Source organism: Eurosta solidaginis, chromosome 2 (genome assembly GCF_040869045.1).
Source record: "Eurosta solidaginis isolate ZX-2024a chromosome 2, ASM4086904v1, whole genome shotgun sequence".
Classification (NCBI taxonomy): domain Eukaryota; kingdom Metazoa; phylum Arthropoda; class Insecta; order Diptera; family Tephritidae; genus Eurosta; species Eurosta solidaginis.
The window spans coordinates 286,269,654-286,291,655 of NC_090320.1; the positions used below are offsets into that span (position 1 = coordinate 286,269,654).

Genomic DNA, 22,002 nt, shown 5'->3' on the forward strand with positions numbered 1-22,002 from the left:
CGGATTTCGTTAATTTTTCATGCCAAGATAAAGTGAGTTCAGATAAGTACGTGAACTGAGTTTAGTAAAGATATATCGATTTTTGCTCAAGTTATCGTGTTAACGGCCATGCGGAAGGACAGATGGACGACTGTGTATAAAAACTGGGCGTGACATCAACCGATTTCGCCCATTTCACAGAAAACAGTTAACGCCATAAAATCTATGCCCCTACGAAATTTCAAAAGGATTGGTTAATTCTTGTTCGACTTATGGCGTTAAAAGTATCCTAGACAAATTAAATGAAAAAGGGCGGAGCCACGCTCATTTTAAAATTTTCTTTTATTTTTGTATTTTGTTGCACCATATAATTACTGGAGTTGAATCTTGACATAATTTACTTATATACTGTAAAGATATTAAATTTTTTGTTAAAATTTTACTTTAAAAAAAATTTTTTTTTAAAAGTGGGCGTGGTCCTTCTCCGATTTTGCAAATTTTTATTAAGCGTACATATAGTAATAAGAGTAACGTTCCTGCCAAATTTCATCATGATATCTTCAACGACTGCCAAATTACAGCTTGGAAAAATTTTAAATTACCTTCTTTTAAAAGTGGGCGGTGCCACGCCCATTGTCCAAGATTTTACTAATTTTCTATTTTGCGTCATAAGTTCAACTCATCTACCAAGTTTTGTCGCTTTATCGGCCTTTTGTAATGAATTATCGCACTTTTTCGGTTTTTCGAAATTTTCGATATCGAAAAAGTGGGCGTGGTTATAGTCCGATATCGTTCATTTTAAATAGCGATCTGAGATGAGTGCTCAGGAACCTACATACCAAATTTCATCAAGATACCTCAAAATTTACTCAAGTTATCGTGTTAACGGGCGGACGGACGGACGGACATGGCTCAATCAAATTTTTTTTCGATCCTGATTATTTTGATATATGGAAGTCTATATCTATCTCGATTCCTTTATATATGTACAACCAACCGTTATCCAATCAAACTTAATATACTGTGTGAGCTCTGCTCAACTGAGTATAATAACATAACATTTCATAACATAGCATACCATAACATAACAAAACGTAACATAAATATAACATATATGACAAACGAACTATCCAACATTGCCTAACATAACATAAGTTACTAGACATAACGTAACACAACATAACATACAGGAATAAAAGGGAACTATAATAAGGAAACAATTTTTTGTTAGATACAACAAATAAGAAACAAACTGCTACATTAGGAATATAAGTAACTGTGCGTGGATACTCAGGTTTTACACACGGGCATATAACTTAAGGCCAGAAAATAGTACTAGGACATTAAGTTTGACCTTTTGATTATCCGATCTGATAATTTTAATAATCAAGAAAGTTGATAGTAAGTTTTTGCAGAACTTCGAAACGTAAAAAACGTCGATTTTTACACTTTTTCAAGCGATACACTTGTTGTTTTTTTTTTTTTTTCGATAAAATTTTGAAGCATCGCTGAAACGCTATGAAATTTAAATCTAAATGTTACCTAAACATACTTCGTTCACATATCTATATGTTTTTAAAGTCCCAAAAGAATCGGTAGAAAGATGTTAAAATAAATGTGTTGCAAACTTTACAGTAAAAAATATATGGGGGTTATTCAACAAAATTTTAGATAAGTAACAATTTCATATATCTCCATATTTTGTTAAAATTTCGATATAATCGGTACAGAAGTGTTGAAATAAATATATAGTTAACATTGCGACCTCAATTTATATATATTTTGCTCGATCTTTTGATTATATCTTTTTGAGGCACTGTGTAAGACGAGTAACGGCGATGCACTATAGCTCCAATTTACCCCTCAACGCTCCTAACAAAAAGAAATTTGCGTGCTACCATGTTTCATAAAAAAATTTTTTCCCCAAACAAACCAAAGTTTGGCGAATTTCCCCATATACATACGTATATAACAACAAGAAAGGAAGGCTAAGTTCGGATGTAACCCAACATTACATACTCAAGTTAGAGCTATGGAGACAAAGTAAGGGAAAATCACCATGTAGGAAAATGAACCTAGGGTAACCCTGAAATGTGTTTGTATGACATGTGTATCAAATGGCTGGTATTAAAGAGTATTTTAAGAGGGCCATGATTCTATAGGTGGACGCCATTTAGGGATATCGCCATAAAGGTGGACCAGGGCTGACTCTAGAATTTGTTTGTACAATATGGGTATCAAATGAAAGATGTTAATGAGTATTTTAAAAGGGAGTGCGCCTAAGTTCTATAGGTGGACGCCTTTTCAAGATATCGCCATAAAGGTGGACCAGGGGTGACTCTAGAATTTGTTTGTACGATATGGGTATCAAATGAAAGGTGTTAATGAGTATTTTAAAAGGGAGTGGGCCTTAGTTCTATAGGTGGACGCCTTTTCAAGATATCGCCATAAAGGTGGACCAGGGGTGACTCTAGAATTTGTTTGTACGATATGGGTATCAAATGAAAGGTGTTAATGAGTATTTTAAAAGGGAGTGGGCCTTTGTTCTATAGGTAGATGCCTTTTCGGGATATCGTTATAAAGGTGGACCAGGGTTGACTCTAGAATGCGTTGGTACAATATGGGCATCAAACGAAAGGTGATAATGAGTATTTTAAAAGGGATTGGGCCTTAGTTCTATAGGTGGACGCCTTTTCGAGATATCGCCATAAAGGTGGACCAGGGGTGACTCTAGAATTTGTTTGTACGATATGGGTATCAAATGAAAGGTGTTAATGAGTATTTTAAAAGGGAGTGGGCCTTAGTTATATAGGTGGACGTCTTTTCGAGATATCGCCATAAAGGTGAACCAGGGCTGACTCTAGAATTTGTTTGTACGATATGGGTATCAAATGAAAGGTGTTAATGAGAATTTTAAAAGGGAGTGGGCCTTTGTTCTATAGGTAGATGCCTTTTCGGGATATCGTTATAAAGGTGGACCAGGGTTGACTCTAGAATGCGTTGGTACAATATGGGCATCAAACGAAAGGTGATAATGAGTATTTTAAAAGGGATTGAGCCTTAGTTCTATAGGTGGACGCCTTTTCGAGATATCGCCATAAAGGTGGACCAGGGGTGACTCTATAATGTGTTTGTACAATATGGGTATCAAACTAAAGGTATTAATGAGGGTTTTAAAAGGGAGTGGTGGTAGTTGTATATGTTAAGGCGTTTTCGAGATATCGACCAAAATGTGGACCAGGGTGACCCAGACCATCATCTGTCCGGTACAGCTAAATTATTTATATATGTAATACCACGAACAGTATTCCTGCCAAGATTCCAAGGGCTTTTGATCTCGCCCTGCAGAACTTTTTCATTTTATTTTACTTAATATGGAAGCTGCCACACCCATTTTACCAAGTTTTTTTCTAAAGTTATATTTTGCGTCAATAGACCAATACAATTACCATGTTTCATCTCTTTTTTCGTATTTGGTATAAAATTATGGCATTTTTTTCATTTTTCGTAATTTTCGATATCGAAAAAGTGGGCGTGGTCATAGGCGGATTTCGGCCATTTTTTTATACCAATACAAAGTGAGTTCAGATAATTACGTGAACTGAGTTTAGTAAAGATATATCGATTTTTGCTCAAGTTATCGTGTTAACGGCCGAGCGGAAGGTCAGACTGTGTATAAAAACTGGGCGTGGCTTCAACCGATTTCGCCCTTTTTCACAGAAAACCGTTATCGTCCTAGAAGCTAATCTCGTACCAAATTTCACAAGGATTGGTAAGTTTTTTTTCGACTTATGGCATTAAAAGTATCCTAGACAAATTAAATGAAAAAGGGCGGAGCCACGCCCATTTTGAAAATTTCTTTTATCTTTGTATTTTGTTGCACCATATCATTACTGGATTTGAATGTTGACATAATTTACTTATACACTGTAAAGATATTAATTTTTTTTTTAAATTTGACTTTAAAAATTTTTTTTTTAAGTGGGCGGGGTCGTTCTCCGATTTTGCTAATTTTTATTAAGCAAATATATAGAAATAGCAGTAACGTTCCTGCCAAATTTCATCATGATATCTTCAACGACTGGCAAATTACAGCTTGCAAAACTTCTAAATTACCTTCTTTTAAAAGTGGGCGGTGCCGCGCCCATTGTCCAAAATTTTACAAATTTTCTATTCTGCGTCATAAGTTCAACTCACCTACCAAGTTTCATCGCTTTATCCGTCTTTGGTAATGAATTATCGCACTTTTTCGATTTTTCGAAATTTTCGATATCGTGGTTATAGTCCGATATCGTTCATTTTAAATAGCCATCTGAGATGAGTGCCCAGGAACCTACATACCAAATTTCATTAAGATACCTCAAAATTTACTCAAGTTATCGTGTTAACGGACGGACGGACGGACGGACATGGCTCAATCGAATTTTTTTTCGATACTGATGATTTTGATATATGGAAGTCTATATCTATCTCGATTCCTTTATACCTGTACAACCAATCGTTATCCAATCAAAGTTAATATACTCTGTGAGCTCTGCTCAACTGAGTATAAAAATGTATGCACACATGAAACAGTACTAAATTTGAATTTATTGTTCGTTTCTTAGTTTTTTTAAGTTTCATAAAGCTCATTTGCAAAATTAAGTAAAATACAAATACTAAGTTAGATATTACTGTAAATAAATTGCATGTATTTATTTTAATTAGACAAATTGTAAACACATGCCTTTCAACTTAATTAATTTCATATTTTAAAAAAAGTCAATAGAAATTTACATTTTCTAACAAATTTGTTGAACATAAGATCAACAAAAAAATTTTGGCCAAAACAATGCCCACTTGTTAATTGACAAGAAATTAATTGTGATTTGTTGTTCTATAAAGTTTATATCAAAATTCTTTGTGAATTTTATTTTTCAACTCGTGCGTCGTATTTGCATTGCCAACGCTAACCTCTGCACTCTCCACCCTCTTTCGCACATGCACACACACTTATGTCAATTCAAGATGAAACAGGTGATGCGTTTTGTATCATAAATTTCAAAGAAAACAAAAACATTCATGGAGTTTTGCCAATAAGTTTTCCTGGACATCTTCCCATTCAGGCACACGCCTCAACGTCTACCACAAGCGCCAGTGACTATGCCGTTTGCCAACAAGAGCTCAGCCGATTTTGGCTTTTCGCCGAATCACTACAAACGTCTAAGTTTATTCTCAACCCGCCCCCTTTTGACTCTGCTGCCTCAACTTAATTCATTTGCATTTAATAGGTTTATTACGCATACGCAATATTATTTTTTGTTTTTGGCACTTGCACGTGATAAGTGGGTGAGTGGGTGAGAAGATGATTGTTGGCATGGCTATGCTATGCTATGATTTAGGTGTTGACATTAGTGTGCAGTAGAGACCCAAAGTCGCTGCGCCTTGGCTTAGGTCGTGGTTTGTCCTTCAGCGCACAGCAACAAAGCAAGTGTTCTCACAAGCCATTTGGTATGCAATAACTCAATTATTAACTGCTTGTAAATTTACAATTTGCTCTTTCTCATAGAAAGAGGGTGCTCTTAAGTTGAGAAGAAGAAGAAAAGTGACGCTGCTTAACAGATAAAGTATTGAATCGGGTTCATGTTGCGGCTAAATTTATTGCTCACGGATGTGAATAATTGTCTATTGCATATGGCAAGGCGATGGCTTTCGATATTAATTAATGTAAGGATAATGTGTTTAGAACCATGAGTGGAATATCGTCACGCATTTGTAATTTTATTTTTATTAGAATTTAAAGAAGCTGTTTCAATTTAAAGTGGTGACTTTCATTTAAAAAATGTTTTATATGCACACAATTTTCTAATAAAAATATTTAATATTACCTGACAGAACATAACACAGTAAAGCATATTTTAACATTACGTAAAATAACATAACATAACAAAGCACAACAAAACATTTCATAACATTACAAAACACATTTATCATAATATAACATAACAAGAGAGCCATTGCATAAATTGGCATATCGTCTAGTGGCCTCTGTCGATTTTGTGATCGCGAAGATGAGACTGCAGAACACATCTTAATGGAATGCGATGCAGTCGCGAGACGAAGACTTAGGATCCTAGGATCATCGGAATTGGAAAGTAGTCACATACATTCTCTGAAGCGGGAGAACCATTCTGGATTTTCTCAGAGAACTCGGCTTGGATGAGGTATTGTAAAGAGAATGAGGGCACAATAGACCAATAGGTCACAGTGCACAACATAGTTAATAATCATAACATAAGTAAGCATGACATAACATAATGACTATAAAACCGATATATAAAACATATGGCAGAAATATGAAAAAGGAAAACGTCCTATCTTAGCAAACGTTTGAAAGACTCCCTTTCTCAATTTTTTTGGATACCGGCCATTCTCCAAATTCCGTTGAGGAACACAATAGCTCGAAATTTATTAAAAAGCGCCATATCTCGGCATAAAATAAAATATTTAAAGTTAAGAAGGAGCATTCATGAAACAAATTCTGATAGAACATTTTTTAGCCGAATTCTAAGACAGTTCTCAGTTTTAGTTCAGAAAGCTACAATTGAGCTCAAATAATTCGGTAATTGAAATACGAATTCAGAAAACTACGATTGATCTTCGGAATTTCAAATCTAAGTTCTGATAATAAATATTTAAGTTCAGAAAATAACAGTTGTAGTTTAGCATTTGGATTTCTGAACTTCAAGTAAAAGTGCTAAACTAAAACTTTAGTTTTTAAGCTTGGATTGAAAACGTTTTTAAAGTTTCTAAACTTCAATTGTAAATTTCTTCACTTCAATTCTTATTTTCTGAAATTCAGTTGAAAGTCCTGAGCTTAAGGTTAAATTTTCTGAACTTCACTTATCTGCTTTTGCAAATTTTTGAAAACCAATTGAGTATTTCTGAAAATAGTTTAGTTTTTCTGTATAACGTTTTTCGTTTTTTAATTCTAATTTGAAATTTCACACGTAAAATTGCGTTTTTCTTAAATATGTTTGACTTTTCTGAATTTTTTTTTCAACATTATTTGCCTTTAAGCACTGAACTTCATTTCTGAAATATGAATGCATTTTTCTGAAATGCATTTGAGAACTCTGAAATAATGTTGGCAAAGTCAAGTTCAATATATAGAATAAATATTAGAATCTGAACAAAAGTAAAACTTTTCAGAAATGAATTGAAGTTTTTTGAATACATCTACAGTTTTCTCGAATTTTTTTTTTTAATATCAACTGTGTGTTCTTCATGTATGTTTGAATATTTCTAAATTTATTCAGACTTAGCTGCAAAAATGTCCATATTGCTAAAAAACAATAAGGTGGAATGAAATATGTTTGAATTTTTCATTATATTCGGACTCTAATTTGGATTTTACTTTAAATTTTTGGAGACTTTTACAAAATCATTGGCCCTTTTTAAAACTAATTTGAATTTTTCTGAAACATAATTGTGCTTTCCTGAAATATGTTTGAATTTTTCTGAATTGTGTTCACCTTTCGGAAAATTTTCTACTCTCTTCTGAGCATGTACTATCTGCTTTTCTGGAATAAATTTGTCCTCTTAAATAAAAATGAAAATAAATGTAAGGGACGATAACGTCACAAGAGATTTATGGCGGATCGTCTCTTCCAATTTGCGTCGTGCTCCTTTTAATTTTTCCTACAAATTGGCGAGACAGGACCTACTTGTTTTGTGTTGAATCCGAACGGTATCTGTACAAAAACAAAATATGTTAGTTCATTCACATTGTCAAAATGTGCGTGTTGGTGTTGGTGCGAATGGTATGGAATGCAAACATAAAACTTAGCAGTTTTTGTATGTTGTAAGAAAATGTTGCCAATGTGTTGGTTTCATTTTGAGTTTGCGATCTCCTTTTGACAATCCCATCGACCATGCAATGAAATAAATAAAATCAGCTGATGATATGAGCCAACCATATAATTGAGCCATGCATATCAATGAACAGCAAAAATCGAACACAACAACGTTCGATTACATTCGGCAACATGATCGTGTTCAATGATCCAACTTGCTTAAGCGAACATAATCGACATTGATTTAAAATGAACCAACTTATTACATGCGTGAATATGATCAATTGAGACGGTTGGTCGTTTGCCTCAACGGCGATTACATTCACCGGAATGAAAACGCAAATATGAAAACTCCATGCGTCTGAATATTTTCATGATTCTTCAGCGGGAGTCATTGGTTCCGTATGTCGTATCGCTGTAGTCGTATCCCTAACGTAATCAGCTGTTTATCGTTACAACGATAAACCAAAAACCAATTGGTTGTCTACGATACGGTTACGACCTTAGCGGCACCAATAATCGATTGCATTGATTCCCATAAGGTTGGTCGAATCAGCTGTTATAAGGTTACCGATACGGTTACTGCTAAAGCACCAATGTCTGCAGCTTTCTGCCCTTACGTCACGGCGACAAGCTACATATAAACATACATATAAACACTGCTTACGATTCTGTTTGTTTGCCGAACTAAACGATACTAGTTCTCGTGCTTTGATTTTATTCTCCGCTTGCCTTCGTTTGATCAATACAATCGTACGCAAAACCTATTCGGTCATTCGATCGCAATTATGCTAACAGACCCCCCTATTGCGAGTGTCGATCGGAATAGAATCGACAATTTGTCGATTCCATTTTTTGCATTTAATAGTATTACTATACAAATTAATCGCCAAATCTTTGGACCATTATAAAGAGTTATTTTATACAAGAGAGATTTTGCTATTTTTTCAACTTTTCGATATATATAACATAATTTGTATACATTATAAAGATAATCGATTATCGCTCAGCGGTCGACTATCTACTGCAATCGACACTCGCAATAGGGGGGTCAGTCTTCTAAAGACTGATGCTGAGTTTATTCAATTACGAGTTTATTCGCATGATTGAATGTGAGTGCAAGGCTTAGTGTTTGATTAAATCAAGAAAATTGTGATTTTTGCAGTTCTCTGATGCATATAACCAACAACTTCACTAAAAAAAACTTTTTTTTTTTAAATCGAATAAAATCTGGCAGCTGAAAGCCCACTCTACCCTACTCTCTAAAAATAAAAAATAAATGTTGCAAGCATTTGCATAAACTATAAACATTTTACTGTTGGCACATATAAACGGTTGCCAATAATTATTATATATGTACATACATAAAAAAATATTGCGTAACACTTTTAACGGGTTCATTGACGTGTTTACCAGGTTGCCAGCAAAGAAGATATGTTGTTGCCTTGCGTGTTTATTTATTTTTTTTTTATTCTTTGGAGCAATGCGTTTGAATAAAATTCCTTGGCAACGTTTCCTGAGGGTGCTTCCCCAGAAAAATGATGACGCCAAAGTTGGCAAAGTTCCTTGTAGCTACTATGCCTAGTGTGAGTAGTCACTTGGCCAAACACGCGATCAGCAGTGATATTGACAATGAAATTTACGTTGTGCGTAAACAATTGGAAAATTGGCAAAGGAAATGTAAATACAAATCCAAGAATAATATTCCGATGAATGAGTGCAGGCAGGCGATTATTTAGGAATGTGGAGATTATGGTTGGGAGAATTTTGATGTTTTGCCACCAGTGTGCTGAGTTATTTTTTTTTTTTTTTTTTTTGTAGCGTCTCATTTGCAGCAATTTTACTCGCCTTTCATATCCCTAACACCTAAATATATCTTTAGAAAATTGTTTTTTTTATCGGGCTATTAATAAAGTTTTCAAGCTTCGATTCTAGCTCAAGGCCAGAAAAATAATTTTTATGAGAAATTGCTACTTGAAGCACCGTCACATAACCAGTTTTTCATATAGATGCGTTTAACTCAATCTTATGCATTATGAGTAGATTGCACGTATTGAGCGACATTGGCGCCATGTGACATGAAAAAGTAGCCAACTTGCCACTTTTGCTGCATGCAAAGTATAAGAAAAAGAATTTGAGATTTGCTTTGGCTAAGGGTATTGGCACACTTTGCAAGTGAAATTATTTTTCCCGGTCGTTGGTAACATTTCTAACATTTTTCGCAATTAAAAACTGCAATTTAACAAATGAATAAGAGAGAAAATATGTTAGCATATATTTTTATTTATTTGTTTATTGTCTACCGAATAGTTCTAACAGACTCATTAATTAAAAAGTATAAAGAGACTAGTCTTAAAGCTACTTATCTCTAAGCTGAAATTCAAATTTTAGCATATGTATTACATTGAAATTATAATTGGCTGCATGAAAAATGACATCGAATAGACGAGTTGTCCTTAAATTAAGACTTGATGAGTGAACATGTATGAAATTAGTAATGAGTTCGCAGTTGATTCTAGAATTCATCACATTATACACAAAAATAATAGAAAAATAAGCGCTTCTCTCTACCAAACTTTGTAGACCTAGCAACTTGCGTCTGCCAATATAGTTCGGAAGCCCATTAGGCCATGACAGAGGACGCAAAGCCATTCTAGTGAACACCCTTTGCACCTTTTCAATTATAAAAGTAAGATTTTGATAGTAAGGGTTCCAAAATATATTTTTGTTGTAGTGCTTCGCGAAATTTTGTATATGAATGGGCAAGACGAAATAAACTTCAATTGCCAAGTCTGAAGTTCCTTTATATTTATAAACGCAACATCTTAGTTGATTGGGCGATAATACTCGAATGCATAAGCTTGTGTTAAATGCATCTGTAATGAAAAATTTCATTGTGCCGCGGCCTTTCTTTGCCTCCTTACCAACCCTATTTGACCTGCGTTGCGCCATCTGTTGCAAATCACTGATAAAGCTTGAAACACAATGCCCTGACGCCGCGAAATAAACGCGACGAACATCGCCTTGTCAAAAATAGAATCCCATAATTACATGAAGGTGAACACAATGAACGCCAAGAGCGAAATTTACGCGACGTCATTTTGCGACGATAGATTTATTTCTATCGTTGCCGCCGAGCGATGACGACAAACATCCCAAGGGTTGCAGCTGTTCAATTTTTTAAGTATAAAAAAAGAAAACATAATATCCAAAAACAAATTTTTTTTTCTTTACATATAATTTTTAATTTAATTTCTTAACATTTTTGTTTTGTTTTGTTAATTTCTTAACATTTTGGGCGTGTTTTAGCAGTCAAGTGCTAAAGCAGAGAATTAAAAAAGTTTTAATTGTTTTCATCTTTATTTCTAAATAATGGCCACTCTGAATAAACAGCGTCAATTTCGCCCGGCATTGTGTTTTAAGTAGACGAAATGTCTGGGCGTAATTTGAAAAATGTCATCGCCCGACGCGGCGTATATCGTCGTCGCTCGGCATTGTGTTTACAGCTTAATGTTGGATTTCGGTTTACTGTCAATTACTTTTTGACATTTCTATGTGCTCCTGGTTTATAGACAATTGTTTTTGTTATCGGCCTATTGAGTATTTCTCAAGCCAGTTGCGAATCACAAGCGCATTAGAAGGCTACCGATCACAATCACAGTCCTCGCTACAGCAGAACATTTGGCTGCTGTAATGCGAATATGTGATTTGAACTGTGATTAACTGTTAGATGTCGCAGTACGTTCCAATCTACCAAGGCTCTATAATAAAATTATTTTGATCAAAACAAAAACAAATATTTTTTATGTTTAATTTTTTTTTTTTCAATATTTTTAACGTTATTGTTTTAAACAAATTTCGTTTTGTTGAGCCCGTATCGCGTGTTAAAATTCGTATAGAAATAAGTTTTCACTCAAGTATTAAATCAAAATACCTCTGAAATCGTGAGTCCGAATAACGACATATGTGAGCTGGAGACTTCGCGTACTAGTTGGATTTATAATTTACCATAATTTGTATAAATAGTTTAGTTAGTTAGTTTCATATTTATAAATTGAGTGCAAAATGGATTCCGATACGAATCGTAATACATGATACGGTCCCTGATATCAAATAACAATATCTACCAAAATTCGTTTGAGTACTTTTTTCTATATACAATTTACTCAGAATAAGCTCAAGCCTCCAAATATCAAAGAGAAACAAAATATCGACTGCTGCGTGGAATATCAGCGTATCTCGGGTGCTGTTTCGAAAATGCCCTATCTCAGAAAATGTTTGAATAACGCCCTCTTCGGTTGAAAAACGCACAATCTCAGATTTTGTTTTAAAAACACCCTATCTGTGCTAAAATTCCATACACTTTGACACTGCTTGGGTCTCTTATGAAAAAAATTCTGAGATAGGGCATTTGGGCTTCAACCAAATTCTGAAATAGGGCATTTTTGAAACAATTTCTAAAATAGGGTGCTATTCAAACGTTTACTGATATAGCGCGTGAGGAGACAGTGAGACAAGGGTTGTACTGGGTCAAAAAGTGGAGAAACGTTTATGAAAGTGTCGACATGGTGCCCCTGACTTTGCTTCCGCATAGCTTAATATGCTCAATACCAATTTTACTAGAGAAATTAAATCAAAAAGAGTTTGCAGACTATGCCGATAGTTCTTTTCAGTCGTCCCATGATCTTTACTCCGACTTGCTCCCTATTCTGCATACACCATAAGTCTGATTTTCCGAGCAAGGGGTGGCTTACTAAATCTTAATGCTCGATGTTTTAAAAATGTTTTTTCCAAAAACTGTTCTATGTGCAATTTATATGTAGCTGAAGACACCTATCACTTCATTGGGGTATGTCCTATATATAAAGACATACGGTTTCATTGTTTTGATAAGTTTTAGATTTGCGAAAGGTGGTAAATATCCTTAAGGGTTATAACTGTAATTCACTCTTTGTTTATATAAGAAATTGCCTTAAGTATAGAGAACTTATTGTCAACGAATTTTCATAAATGAGTTGTTTAGTTATAAGTGATATTAAGACACACAACATTTATTTTTATTGTCTGGAATCTTTATTTATTTTTATATATTTATAGTTTAATTCATTTCGCTTTACTTTTGTAATTACTAGTTGAAAGAAAATAAATAAATCACTACTACTGCTACTGATATATCGCGTTGTCGGACTATTCATTAATGTGATGATAAATTGTGGGTCTAATGAGTACTCGTAGCCACTATTCCACATATTTCCATTATCCAATTCCTCGTTTCAGAGCTATTGAGATTTAAAAAATTAATTTGGATAACGGTCCGTTTAACACGATACGGGCCGTGCTGTTTAATGCTTCAATCGTTGTGACTTTTACTCGCAGCAAAAATCACAGGATTATTGGTTTATATTATCGTAGTTAATTGTGCCATGGAAGAGACCTGCGATTGTCATTATTGGTAAGGGTGATTGCGAAAGATACGCTGATGATGCAGCATTAAGTCTAAGAAGCTGTCACTGCTCTCTACTGTGATCTTTTTGTTGATGTGACAATATCACTGGTACAAGAATCTTTCTCAACCCTACCAGCTTCTTCTACAGGACGAAAAAGTCATCCATTCAACTTCTCTTTTAACAACGTAATTGTAGCATATTTTTGACCTTCCTCAAACCAGCTAACCACAGCCAAATAGTCGACTAACTTTTTGTATAGCAAAAACTTCGCCTGAAAGAAATTCTGAAAATATATAACTGTTATTTTAGCTCTCTCAGAGCAGGCAATGTATGAATCCAACGCTTCCCAATTCAAACCATAGGGCCAAAATGCCAATATCACAAATTATCCTATCAAAAGATCCAGAATGAAATTTAAAAAATTTAGGAAACTCATTTGCCAAAAGCGTTGTATCCGGTATATGTCAGGAAGAAATTCCGAAAAAATATTATAAACTTTATCTAACAATTCCGCACATAAAAGCTGGGCACGCTGAATAAATTCGAAAGAGAGCTAAATAAACAAGTAAGGAAGGCTAAGTTCGGGTGTAACCGAACATTACATACTCAGTTGAGAGCTATGGAGACAAAATAAGGAAAATGAACCTGGGGTAACCCTGGAATGTGGTTGTATGACATGTGTATCAAATGAAAGGTATTAAAGAGTATTTTAAGAGAGAGTAGGCCATAGTTCTATGGATGGACGCCATTTAGGGATATCGCCATAAAGGTGGACCAGGGCTGACTCTAGAATTTGTTTGTACGATATGGGTATCAAATGAAAGGTGTTACTAAGCATTTTAAGAGGGAGTGGGCCTTAGGTCTATCGGTGGACGCCTTTTCGAGATGTCCCCATTAAGGTGGACCAGGGGTGACTCTAGAATGTGTTTGTACGATATGGGTATCAAATGAAAGGTGGTAATGAGTATTTTAAAAGAGAATGGGCTTTAGTTCTATAGGTGAACGGCTTTTCGAGAAATCGCCATAAAGGTGGACCAGGGGTGACTCTAGAATATGTTTGTACGATATGGGTATCAAATGAAAGGTGTTACTGAGCATTTTAAGAGGGAGTGGGCATTAGGTTTATAGGTGGACGTCTTTTCGAGATATCGCCATTAGGGTGGGCCAGGGGTGACTCTAGAATGTTTGTACGATATGGGTATCAAATGAAAGATGGTAATGAGTATTTTAAAAGGGAGTAATCCTTAGTTCTATAGGTGGACGCCTTTTCGAGATATCGCCATAAAGGTGGACCAAGGGTGACTCTAGAATGTTTGTACGATATGGGTATCAAACGAAAGGTGTTACTGAGCATTTTAAGAGGGAGTGGGCATGAGGTCTATAGGTGGACGCCTTTTCGAGATATCGTCATTAGGGTGGGCCAGGGGTGACTCTAGAATGTGTTTGTACGATATGGGCATCAAACGAAAGGTGTTACTGAGCATTTTAAGAGGGAGTGGGCACTAGGTCTATAGGTGGACGCCCTTTCGAGATATCGCCATTAGGGTGGGCCAGGGGTGACTCTAGAATGTTTGTACGATATGGGTATCAAACGAAAGGTGTTACTGAGCATTTTAAGAGGGAGTGGGCATTAGGTCTATAGGTGGACGTCTTTTCGAGATATCGCCATTAGGGTGGGCCAGGGGTGACTCTAGAATGTTTGTACGATATGGGTATCAAACGAAAAGTGTTACTGAGCATTTTAAGAGGGAGTGGGCATTAGGTCTATAGGTGGACGCCTTTTCGAAATGTCGCCATTAGGGTGGGCCAGGGGTGACTCTAGAATGTGTTTGTATGATATGGGTATCAAATGAAAGATGGTAATGAGTATTTTGAAAAGGAGTGATCCTTAGTTCCATAGGTGGACGCCGTTTCGAGATATCACCATAAAGGTGGACCAGTGGTGTCTCTAGAATGTGTTTGTACGATATGGGAATCAAATGAAAGGTGTTACTGAGCATTTTAAGAGGGAGTGGGCATTAGGTCTATAGGTGGACGTCTTTTCGAGATATCGCCATTAGGGTGGGCCAGGGGTGACTCTAGAATGTTTGTACGATATGGGTATCAAACGAAAAGTGTTACTGAGCATTTTAAGAGGGAGTGGGCATTAGGTCTATAGGTGGACGCCTTTTCGAAATGTCGCCATTAGGGTGGGCCAGGGGTGACTCTAGAATGTGTTTGTATGATATGGGTATCAAATGAAAGATGGTAATGAGTATTTTAAAAGGGAGTAATCCTTAGTTCTATAGGTGGACGCCTTTTCGAGATATCGCCATAAAGGTGGACCAAGGGTGACTCTAGAATGTTTGTACGATATGGGTATCAAACGAAAGGTGTTACTGAGCATTTTAAGAGGGAGTGGGCATGAGGTCTATAGGTGGACGCCTTTTCGAGATATCGTCATTAGGGTGGGCCAGGGGTGACTCTAGAATGTGTTTGTACGATATGGGCATCAAACGAAAGGTGTTACTGAGCATTTTAAGAGGGAGTGGGCACTAGGTCTATAGGTGGACGCCCTTTCGAGATATCGCCATTAGGGTGGGCCAGGGGTGACTCTAGAATGTTTGTACGATATGGGTATCAAACGAAAGGTGTTACTGAGCATTTTAAGAGGGAGTGGGCATTAGGTCTATAGGTGGACGCCTTTTCGAGATATCGCCATTAGGGTGGGCCAAGGGTGACTCTAGAATGTGTTTGTACGATATGGGTATCAAATGAAAGGTGTTACTGAGCATTTTAAGAGGGAGTGGGCATTAGGTCTATAGGTGGACGCCCTTTCGAGATATCGCCATTAGGGTGGGCCAGGGGTGACTCTAGAATGTTTGTACGATATGGGTATCAAACGAAAGGTGTTACTGAGCATTTTAAGAGGGAGTGGGCATTAGGTCTATAGGTGGACGCCTTTTCGAGATATCGCCATTAGGGTGGACCAGGGTGACTCTAAAATGTGTTTGTACGATATGGGTATCAAATGAAAGGTGGTAATGAGTATTTTAAAAGGGAGTAATCCTCAGTTCTATAGGTGGACGCCTTTTCGAAAGGTGTTACTGAGCATTTTAAGAGGGAGTGGGAATTAGGTCTATAGGTGGACGCCTTTTCGCGATATCGCCATTAGGGTGGGCCAGGTGTGACTCTAGAATGTTTGTACGATATGGGTATCAAACGAAAGGTGTTACTGAGCATTTTAAGAAGGAGTAGGCATTAGGTCTATAGGTGGACGCCTTTTCGAGAAATCGCCATTAGGGTGGGCCAGGGGTGACTCTAGAATGTTTGTACGATATGGGTATCAAACGAAGGGTGTTACTGAGCATTTTAAGAGGGAGTGGACATTAGGTCTATAGGTGGACGCCTTTTCGAGATATCGCCATTAGGGTGGGCCAGGGGTGACTATAGAATGTTTTTACGATATGGGTATCAAACGAAAGGTGTTACTGAGCATTTTAAGTGGGAGTGGGCATTAGGTCTATAGGTGGACGCCTTTTCGAGATATCGCCATTAGGGTGAGACAGGGGTGACTCTAGTATGTGTTTGTACGATATGGATATCAAATTAAAGGTATTAATGAGGGTTTTAAAAGCGAGTGGCCCTTAGATGTATATGTGAAGGCGTTCTCGCGATATCGACCAAAATGTGGACCAGGTGATCCAGAAAATCATCTGTCGGTACTGCTAATTTATTTATATATGCAATACCACTAACAGTATTCCTGCCAAGATTCCAAGGGCTGTTGATTTCGCCTTGTAGAACTTTTTCATTTTCTTCTACTTAATATGGTAGGTGTCACACCCATTTTACAAACTTTTTTCCAAAGTTATATTTTGCGTCAATAAACCAATCCAGTTACCATGTTTCATCCCTTTTTTCGTATTTGGTATAGAATTATGGCATTTTTTTCATTTTTCGTAATTTTCGATGTCGATAAAGTGGGCGTGGTTAAGGTCGGATTTCGGCCATTTTTTATACCAAGATAAAGTGAGTTTAGATAAGTAAGTGGGCTTAGTTTAGTAAAGATATATCGGATTTTGCTCAAGTTATTGTGTTAACGGCCGAGCGGAAGGACAGACGGTGGACTGTGTATAAAAACTGGGCGTGGCTTCCACCGATTTCGCCCATCACAGAGAATAGTTACCGTCATAGAATCTATGCTCCTACCAAATTTGAGAAGGATTGGTAAATTTTTGTTCGACTTATGGCAATAAAAGTATTCTATACAAACTAAATGAAAATGGGCGGAGCCACGCTCATTTTGAAATTTTCTTTTATTTTTGTATTTTGTTGCATCATATCATTACTGGAGTTAAATTTTGACTTAATTTACTTATATACAGTAAAGATATTAAATTTTTTGTTAAAATTTGAATTAAAAAATTTTTTTTTTTAAAAGTGGGCATGTTCTTCATCCAATTTTGCTAATTTTTATTTAGCACATATATAGTAATAGTAGTAACGTTCCTGCCAAATTTCATCATGATATCTTCAACGACTGCCAAATTACAGCTTGCAAAACTTTTAAATTACCTTCTTGTAAAAGTGGGCGGTGCCACGCCCATTGTCCAAAATCTTACTAGTTTTCTATTCTGCGTCATAACGTCAACCCATCTACCAAGTTTCGTCGCTTTATCTGTCTTTTGTAATGAATTATCGCACTTTTTCGGTTTTTCGAAATTTTCGGTATCGAAAAAGTGGGCGTGGTTATAGTCGGATATCGTTCATTTTAAATAGCGATCTGAGATGAGTGCTCAGGAACCTACATACCAAATTTCAACAAGTCGGACGGACGGACGGACGGACGGACATGGCTCAATCAAATTTTTTTTCGATCCTGATTATTTTGATATATGGAAGTCTATATCTATCTCGATTCCTTTATATATGTACAACCAACCGTTATCCAATCAAACTTAATATACTCTGTGAGCTCTGCTCAACTGAGTATAAAAACAAAAATTTAAGTAAAATTTCAGTTTTGTGTGTCATTCAGCGCATTTAAACCAATTCAACGTATTCGCTTTTATGTACAATTCATCGTTCAATAAGATGCAGGAAAAATGCTAGCAAAATTAAGGAGCGCTGTATTGCGCTGGATAAAAAAATAAAAATCAGATTTTCAATGGATATAATTGATATACTCTGTTATACATTTATCATTCATATACATTGAAAAATTAAATTTTGAGTGCTATTCAGCGCATTTATATTTTTTATGTTTTGCAGCAGTTTATGGTATTTTGTGAAGCATTAAGCAAACATTGAAAATATCACAAAAAACTTTCGGATATAGCGCAATTCAGCGCGGTTAAATTAATTCAGAGAACTTGAGTTATATATGTTAAGTTTTCTAAGTAACTGTGTCATACTTTCCAGTACCTCAGCAATCTTTCGTAAGGCCTAAAGGCGGATTCAGCGCAATTCAGCGCATTTAACCCAATTCAGCGCATTCGCTTCTTATGTGTTAAATTTCTTTAGTAGGCGTTCCTTTTTTTGTTTTTTAGAAATTCAGCCTGTTTTTCGTGAAGCTTATGCAACTCAGCGACTGCTTTACGTAGTACTGGAAACAATTTCTAAGCGCTGCAGTTACTAAATCTTATAACTTTAAACGAGCAATTCTTGTTTGTTTGTATACTCGAACGATCTCGGGAACGGCTCAACCGATTTAAATTAAATTTGGCACAGAGATAATGTATCACCTTCTAAGACTTTCTAGCTAGGTGTTGCCACTCAGAATATTTCAGAAGGTTGCCACCTATTCGGAATAAAAAAAAATTATATGAGATATGCCGATATGGGTATCAAACGAAAGGTATTTCACTCCGCATTACAATAGGGACATTTTTGAGTAGGGTTGCCGTTTAGGGTTGCCACCTATTCGAAATGAAAAAAACTGCATGAGATATGCCGATATGGGTATCAAACGAAAGGTATTTCACTCCGCATTACAATAGGGACATTTTTGAGTAGGGTTGCCACCTTTTCGAAATTAAAGAAAAATTGCATGAGATATGCCGATATGGGTATCAAACGAAAGGTATTTCACTCCGCATTACAATAGGGTCATTTTTGAGTAGGGTTGCCATTTAAGGTTGCCACCTATTCGAAATTAAAGAAAAGAAACGTTGCCAGCACAACGAAACGTTGCCGAGCAAAGCTCGGCCGCCCAAGTACCGATTCATTATAAGCGCTGCATTGCTGAACAAAATTAAAGAAAATTTTAAATCAAATACTGTAGTGCCAAAAAAATATACTACATATTTTTAAGTTATCTTCCTAGTATATACATAAGTAACATACCCATCAAAAAAAGTAACATTAATGAAACTTTTCTCTCTTTAATCTCGTTACAGTCGCAGCAACAACAACATCCTTACTTTGCAAACCCACCCCACAGCCGAGGCACACATATATAAATCTCACCAATTGACAATTATCATATACGAGCTCTGCCAAGTGCTAAAAGCAACCTTCAACGTCACTGGACTCCAGCCAACACAACCAATGGCGTACGAGAATGCGCGCTCACTGGTACGATGCCAAAACGCTCACACCAACCGAACTCCACACCACACGAAACAAATTCACCACCGGAAATGCATTTTACTCGGCAAATCAACGCAAACCTCCTCCAACAAACTTACATTAGCTTTGCGTTGCACTCACGCGGTATGGGCTGTTGATGTTTTGCAAACGTGAGAGCAAGAATAAATCACTCATACGCCTGGCTGCACGGCAAACTAAAAAAATAGCGATTTTTGCCGCTTGAAATGTGTTTCGTTAGTTGGTTTATTATGGGGATGGTACGTGGAGGTAAATGGTGTAGGGTATTTGTTAGTAGTCACACGCTGAGATTTGTATGCGCAAGAGAGTGAGAGTGTGAGTGAAGTGCCACTTCGCTCATTGGCTGCAAGCACCACAAAGGATATGTAGTGTAATAATCTTACATATGTAAAAGGCGGCAGCCAATCAGGTGCCAAATAAGTTTGTTGACGAATTATTTACATTTATATATCCTTAAGCTGCTTGTAGCGCATATCTCATATAGAATAAGTTAGTATAAGAATAAGTATATAATATAATTATATAATAAGTATGGACCATAGTGAGTAATAAATTTGAATTTGACGCTTTGGTCCAAAGAGGGTCAAGGCAAATGTGAGTTTTTAACATCCTGCTGCTTTATGATATTTAAATGAATTTGTGCTATATTTGTTGCGATATTCTAAAAACGGAAATATCATAAAGATATATTAAATGTTAATCGTAGTCGTGTATATAGTTTTAGTGTATAAGCTAATCGTAATTAAGTAAGTAGTAACTAAGCTTATTATTCAGAAAAAAAGTACTCGTATCCGGATTAACAACAACTAAATCACGGAACTGTAGTCAAGTGGCGTTCCGCTGCGGTGTGGTCTGACAAATAACAACGTGGTCAGCGCATCGTCAGCAAATAATCCTAACATTTTTATTTTTCAATTACAACTAGCTAGTAAGTAATGTAATAAAGAATTAGCATATAATATTAAGTAATTTATCGAAATCATACTTATCTATAAATTGTAGAAAAACTAGATATTAGCTGAAAATGATGTGGAGAAGAATAATTAAATTGAATAAAGTTCGAAAAAAAACTGTGAAGCTCTCGGTAGCGGAACAAAAAAAACTTTGTTGTTTTTTCTTATTCGAAATCCCTTATAGTAAGTAGTTTAAGGATTAATGCAAACTGAAAGGTTTTGTGTTGGCAATGAATAGACAAACAAAAAATATTTGATCCGCGCATAACACCGTTCTTTGATTTTTCGTATTGCAGACGAATTGGGTTAAGAGTTTTACAATATACGTAAATATAATTACTTAAATAATTACAAATATTACTTAGGTAAGTTGTAGAAATTTATTATAGAGTAAATATTGAATAAAGTTTGAAAAAACTGTGATGCTCTCGGCAGCGGATCAGCAAAAAATACCGTTTTTTTATTTTGTCAGTAGTGATAGAATGATGCGAGTACTGAGTGAGTATCGATAATTTTCCAAGAAATACTCAAGTATTTCATACTCGATGCTTTTTACCAAGTGCCGAGTAAAGTAGCGATACTTTACCTCGATACTTTTCCCCTGATACTTTAAGACCAAATTAAACTTCCTTAACCCTAACGCCATAGTCGTAACCATACCCATATCCATAGCCATCTCCAATGTGATCGATTAATGGTGCCTTAACCTAAAAATCGTGAAAATTTCATAAAAATGAAGAAAACGCAAAAAATTACAAACCTATCTCACAAAAAATAAGTCTCTTAGTCATAACGTATCCAAAACAATGAATAAAATCTACAAAAAGTTATTAAATTCGCCAACTCAAATATTTTAGGTTATGGATATGGCGAGAAACCAAAAACCAATTGGTTGGCTATGGTATGGTTATGGCGTTAGCGTTATGGTATGGCACCATTAATCGATTACATTGATTTCCATAAGGTTCGATCAGCTGTTTTGTCTGGTTATGGTTTTATGGTTATAAGTCACCTTAATTGGCACTTTTCCGTGTCCACGATCTAATGGTTTAAAGCCCGGCTTATCAGTAGTTGGTTAAGCTAAACTTAAACTGAGTTTGCCTAAACTCTAATCAAATTTAAACTCCAGTTGAACTACAGAGCAGTTTTTAAGTCACAGTTTAAGGCCGCCTTTGGGGTATGCTTTTTCGTGCGGCA

At 36.0% G+C, this 22,002-nt stretch overlaps 1 long non-coding RNA gene across 1 annotated transcript in view; it reads left to right on the top strand.

Moving 5' to 3' along the window:
- LOC137241106 (uncharacterized) overlaps positions 1 to 20,996 on the top strand; it is a 107,402-nt gene extending 86,406 nt beyond the window's left edge. Inside the window, exon 2 of the long non-coding RNA XR_010949914.1 lies at positions 19,642 to 20,996. This is a non-coding gene — a long non-coding RNA (uncharacterized lncRNA). The remainder of the gene's footprint in view (positions 1 to 19,641) is intronic.
- The last annotated feature ends 1,006 nt before the right edge of the window (positions 20,997 to 22,002 follow it).